We start from the raw sequence: 6610 nt of genomic DNA, 5'->3' as shown, positions 1-6610 counted from the left end.
TGGCGGTCGGCGGAGGTCTGTGGTGGGCGGGGTCAAGCAATAGGCGATGGTGGTCGTGGCAACGGTCGATGGAGATTGGCGATGGGCGGAGGCCGACGACGATCCACGGCTACGGAGGTTGGCGGAGATGGATATGATCGAAAAATGGATGGGGAGAGAAGTACTTCTTTGAGTTGGAGAAACTATTTTTTTTAACTTCTCAAATTGGGGAAAAAAACAACTTCAGAAATGAAAATTCATTTCAGAAGTGAAAATTTCTTTCATAAGTAAAATTTTTTACCAAACAGATTTCTGCTTTAGAAGTTACATTATCAAACGAATTTCTGCTCCAAAAGCACTTTTAGAACAGAAATCCACTTCCAGAAGTGTTATCATACGCATCCTAAAACACTTTTGGGACAACAAACTCGCAAGTCACAAAAAGTTGGTAGTAACCAAATACTGTTGGTCTGGGACTAAAAGAAAGAAATGAACAATGTCATTCCATGATGCCAGAAAATTTCATTGATTACAAGGTAGCTAAAAGAGCTGCAATTACTCTCTTCCTATGCAAACAATACACAGGATATAATCGACATATACCCGTGCATCCATGGAAGAGAATACGTGAGGACGATTTAGATCAAAGGCGTCATCCATATTGGCGACAATCTTCCTGACAAAAGAACTTCCTCCCATGCCTACAATTCAAGCACAAGGATTACTTGCACAGAAACGCATCAGCTGGAGTTGGGGAAGATGCAATTTAGTACCCATGAAACTACGCAAGTGCTCTGACGATATAAGTTCGCTAAGGAGGAGAACACGTCTCACAACATCCAACCAAAATGTACCGGCTCAAGACGTGTACAATGATCTCATCTTACCGTATCTTATCTAGTCACCTAAAGGGAAAAAATTAAAGAAGGATTTCACTAAAGCTAATACAGCCCAGCGTGGTCATAGACAGCACAGTGGCATTTGCTTAAAGGAGAGAGAATTTGTCCTCCCATAGGAGTTAGAATAAGAGCACCTATAGAATAATGAGCCACAATAAAAAACCACACATCATCAGAGTATGCTTTACAAGATATGCTTCTTATGCACTGAGTTATGTCTGAAGAAATGTTGACAGCTCGTGCGGTGGAAAGGAGCAGATTATTAAGATGATTCCTCTCGTACTTTGGCTTATTTGGAGAGAGAGAGAGAGAGAGAGAGAGAGGAACAAAAAGGCATTTCAAGGATTTCAATCATCTTAGATTCTTTTAGGGATAATTAGTCGTATACTCTTCACTTAGGTACAGCAAAAAAGTACATATCCATACAATTAAGGTGGATTCTACTTGAAGCAGTTTAGGGAGGTACCCCCTTGGTACCTTCTTAATGAAATCTTATCTATCATGCAAAAAACAAAAACAAAAAAAGGTTGACAATGTTGAAGCAAGCGTATGTCACCATCTTTGGATATGCACTGTAATAATACTACGAGAAACACAATCCAGGTTTTACTCCAAAGTAGGATGGCGCCAGACCTTGATGGTAATAAAACAAGCTAAATCAATTAATCAAAATCCAAAAGCAGCAGTCCCTGCATAGATTGAAACAAAATAAAATGTACCTCAAAAGACCTACGAATCTTCTTTGGCTTTTCCATGTAGAGAGCCAAAGCTTTTGAGTGGCCATATCTGCTGACAGAATCATTTCAAATAAGTGGTGCATAGGGCAGGATCAAGTAAAGATCTATGCATTTTTCTCTGATGTTTCAATTGCGCATAAGAAAAGCAATGAGGAAGGAGGCCTCTTGACCCAAACAACATATTCAAGCAAGGAAGCAAAAAAGTTAGATATCTTGAAGAGAACAAGCATTCCAGAAAATTTTTGTTTGCTCACAAAAAATCAAAGGAGAAAACCGAATTACTTCCTTTCACAACATGCTCCAAATGGAATCTGGGGAACGCAGCATTCTAAGGACTAAAAGAACACCCTGCTTCCACATAAGTGTGCACCGTCATGCACAGACATGGGCCCAAGTTCAAATGTCTTTTGGCTCTATTGACATTTTGGCTTATAATATCAACATAATTTCAGAAGGTACAACACCATCTTCCATCTTTCCAAGGGCTGCCTATTATCATGAGTCAAATATGAGGAAACATGTGAGGGGCGGTGAACTTGCAATTGCACTCCAGAAAATGCAAAAAGAGTCGCCCCTCGTCGCCTTTCAATATGGATGACATCTCAATCTCTAAGTCTACCAATCCCATAACTTGCTGTACCAGGGGAATTCTATAGAGTTGTCCCTCTTCGCCTTTCAATATGGATGACATCTCAATCTCTAAGTCTAGCACACAAATCTGCTTGCAGTTGCAGCTACCCATCTAGCAAAGTATATTGATTTCGTTTCAATTGAGGCTGGCCGGACAGATCAACAGCAATGGAATACTATCATAAAGCACCCTTTTTCCAAATTAATCACTCATTGTAGTTTTGTTCAACCAGAGACTGACTGCATGAACTTCTTCTTGTACAAAGCAAATGCAAGTTCACAGATGTTCTCCGCCCATAATCAACTTACCAGATATCACTCTAAAAGAAATCTCAAGTTATACAATTTCCAAAAACATCTGCAAGCTATACAAAAGTTAAATATAGAGAAAGATCTAGTGGAATCACTACCTTACTAGCTTCAAGGCCTTAACATAATAGTAAAACAGAAGTATTGGAGAAAAGGGAAAAGAATATGCCGAAATGGTCCAATGAATAAGCATACTCACCCTCCAGAATAATTTGCCTTCTACAAGACCATAGGACACAGCCCCAAAAGTTCGTGAATCTCTAGAATTATATATGTAATCTCCTTGAACCCATACATTTCCCCAAGGAACCTACACAGACATGGGGACTCCAGATGACATTTCACTTACTGTAATACAATACACAGGCAAAAATGCAGACAAAGTGGAGTAATAAAGGTAAACTTTTTGAGATATTACAGGGAGCATAGTAAAAAAATAACACGAACCAGACATTATCTTTATAACTCTGACATGGAAACCAAAGACATCAACTTTAACAGCATACCAGAAAATAACAAAATAAAGGAAAACTTGACACGCCTCTCTAAAAGAAAGTGAAATTGACAGGAGAGCAACTGCGAATTATGTCAACTTGTTCCATAGTCCCTAGCAACCTCTCATTAAAACAACAACAATAACGGTTCAAGACATACAAGATTCATCAAGAAGCATCATCAACCAGCGCTATACTATTTAGAACTGAGCAAACATCGCTAACTAGTTCCAATGAATTGCCAGAATCCAATCCAAAGCAAAGAAATCAAAACGAACAAAATCAAGAAAGCTGGTCACAAGTACCACACAAGTTCTTGATGCATCACTGTACTTGGGATCCACGAGGTAAGTAACAGTATCGCCTTCCACGCCCACGATGCGCTTGATCAGAGTCTTCCTTGGATCCTCTGAAGAGCGCAAGAGCACCATGTCACCTCGACCCACTTTGCCGAGCCAGGTGGAGACCCGCTCCACAAGGACCAAGTCGCCCGGTCGAGTTCAGGGTCGGGAGCATGCTTGGGCCGTAGGGCTGTGACACATAGAATCATCAACACCTGTTAACTAAAGAATTTCCTTGGAAAATTTTCCATTGTGTTTCTGGTACAAAATAAAAAGAAAAAGGGAATGGAATTGAAACTGCAAGGTATTTGATGATGATTCAATTTTTACCAACACAGGAGTGCAGACATAGGTGTCGATGGCATGGAGGAGGCACAGGAACTTGCCGACGCGAAGTGACTTTTGGAATCCTTCTACCACCAGATCAGTCCATAGCTTTAGACTTCCCACTACCATTGATGAGACTATGTCGCTGGCTATGTCTATCTGGAAGGTCGTTTGCTGTGTCCGAACTAACCGTGAGTCACTGTATAACACGCGTGACCACCTGTAACCAATTATGCTTTGCAAAGTCCTGTAGTATAGCAAGGGCCCCACTTTAGTACCTTTTGTACGAAACACCTGAATTGCATATAAAAAGTATTTTCCTTTTTGGAAACCTACAACAATACGATCCTAGTAAATTGTAAACTCCCCCATCACCCACTTCAAGGAATAAGTACAACTGTGCAACATATTGTAAAAGAAAATGACATGTCCAAAGTCAGTTTCAAAGCAGCATGGAATCTCCCCTTGTGACATTCTTTCTTGATCCTTGCAAATGCACATTTTTCCCTTTATCTTTGGCCTTCTTCTACAATAGACATGACCTACCAAAGTAACCGATTTTCAAATGGACTTGCCTGAATGAAGTCACTCATTACACAATAAGCTCTTCCATTTTCTGAATCTCCTAGCGATAACTCAATAAACAGTGAAAAAGCACGGCTTTTAATCCACAAAGTTTGATGACATAATCAAGGGAGATGACATCAACCAACCTGTGAGCTAAATGAACAGTTCCCCACCCCACTATTTAATTGTTGCACTTATCTCAACACCTCCGTCTCCTTTTCTTTTTCACCTTTGCATTATCTAGAAATCTGCCCAGACAATAGAAGGTTAGTCTTTACAAAATGTATGCTTCACCAAATCAAGTAATGGATCAATTTGAGTGCTAAATGCTGCTGTTTACCTAATATCAGACTAAAAACAGCACTAGAGGTTGTTGCTCGGCCAGCCCAAGAATTGCACTAAGGGGTGTCGTTCAGGTTGCGACAGCACAGGAACAGCACTATTGGGTGCTTTTCATGCTATTGTAGCACCTGAACAGCATCCCCCGGTGCGTTTAACTGCTGTTACAGCAATGATGGGTGCCAAAACAACCTAAACAATGGCTGGAGTACTATTACAGTTACTAAAGGTCCTCTAAGTGTTGGTTCTGCATGTAAACAGTGACCAATTAAAAAATTATAAATTAACAGATGGAAATATCAGCAAAAGGAAAGTAGTTCAACTCCAGTCAATCACCTCTTTCTATAAATCGTACGATGAAGTTAAAAAATCAACACATCAAGCAACAAAAGAACCATACTCATACATTTTTTTGTCTACACAAAGATACAACTAAGAGACATAGCCAGCCACAAGTTAATACCAAACAATTTTAAGCGTGGCAAGTTCCCTCAATCTTAAAATCAACTCCAAAACTGCAAATAAATTTGGAGTTCTCAAGTTTACAGGTCAGTAGCAGTTTCAACTTTCAGGCAATATAAAGATAGAACAGAGGTGGTTTTGTTTGCAATCATGATGAAATCATCCTACTTAAATTTATGCCTATAACTTAGACTTGTAATCACCTCACCTTGAAAAGTATAATTTTCTGTTTTTCAAAAGCCCAAAACAGAGACAGATTATTGACTATGAAAACATTAATGCTATAGCATTTGATAATAGCATTGAAGTAGTAAACTTTTTCTTGTAGTATGAGAAAGGTATGACAATTTAAATATACTTGAGTTTGCAATATTGTACTTAAAAATATTTAGTTAAGCCAAAGAATTAGATGTGTAATTAACATCATTTTCACTAAACAACATATCTCACGTTTGATTGCTAGTTATACTTTTTATTATTTTATTGCACGACAAAACCTTTCAATCGCAAGTTACATTGTTAAACTAAATATCAACTAGTTAGTTTTAACTGATGCCTTTATTTAGCTTAATAAGTGTTGACACAGTTCAACACAAGGACATAAGATCTTTCCATCCTTACACGACTTAGCAAACACAAACTCAAGAAGTATAATAGCTCCTTCCATTCCATGTGTCGATTATCAGTCCAAGAAGAAGGATAGATCCACCTCATGTACATCAGATGAGAAAGCACTAAACTGAAACTAGTTAAGAAACTATTCGAATAAAACACAAGACAAGTAAATTCTTTTACCTCTAACAAAATACTACCAGGGCGACATGTGCATGTCACAGGCTGCATCTATCATAGGCAAATACAAGTAAAGAAGGAACTCTTACTTCAAAGAGAGTCAATCATCGCAATATGTTTTAGTAAGTCTAGACAAATAATCGCATCCCATTAACCTAAACATAAGGATCAAATTTAAAAAAAAAAAAATTCTTATCTCATCTCGAATACGGTCAATCATGTAATCAATTTGGATATTTGCAGAGAGTAGTAAAGAGACCAAAAAGTAAATGGGATCACATTCCACTTTAAGAGATGTCTCTAGCAACCTGGTTTGGTGTTCGAGGAACATATCTGACGTTTAGGAGTGTGCATGGGATGGGGATCCCCCACCAACGCCCTGAGCCCATTGCCCCACCCAAGCCCCGCGCCCCCCTTCCCCCCCCGGTCGGAGGCAAAAATTTCGGCTAACAATTTCTCAATCAATTTTTTCTAAACGTATCCCTGTTTTGACACAACTGATCAACTCAGCAGCATACACATAAGCTTCCAGAGAGAAAATCAGCTGACTTAACGCACCAAAAAGGAAAAACAGAGAGCCACGGCGGCGGCGGCGGCATGGGTACCTGAGGGTCCAACGACGACGTCGGGGCTTGCGTGGGATCGGGGTCGTGGCGTGCCGTCGCTGCAAGGGAAGGGCGAGCGGCGAGGGCTAAGCCACCGCGAGCTACAGGGCGGCGAAGCCGTTGCGAGCG

General features: G+C 39.8%; 1 pseudogene; it reads right to left on the bottom strand.

Moving 5' to 3' along the window:
• Nucleotides 1-468: 468 nt before the first annotated feature.
• On the bottom strand, nucleotides 469-6610 carry LOC125316684 (annotated as a pseudogene).

Source organism: Rhodamnia argentea, chromosome 9 (genome assembly GCF_020921035.1).
Source record: "Rhodamnia argentea isolate NSW1041297 chromosome 9, ASM2092103v1, whole genome shotgun sequence".
Lineage (NCBI taxonomy): Eukaryota > Viridiplantae > Streptophyta > Magnoliopsida > Myrtales > Myrtaceae > Rhodamnia > Rhodamnia argentea.
The sequence above is the reverse complement of the archived record's forward strand: the minus strand, read 5'-3'. Positions and strand labels throughout refer to the sequence as shown.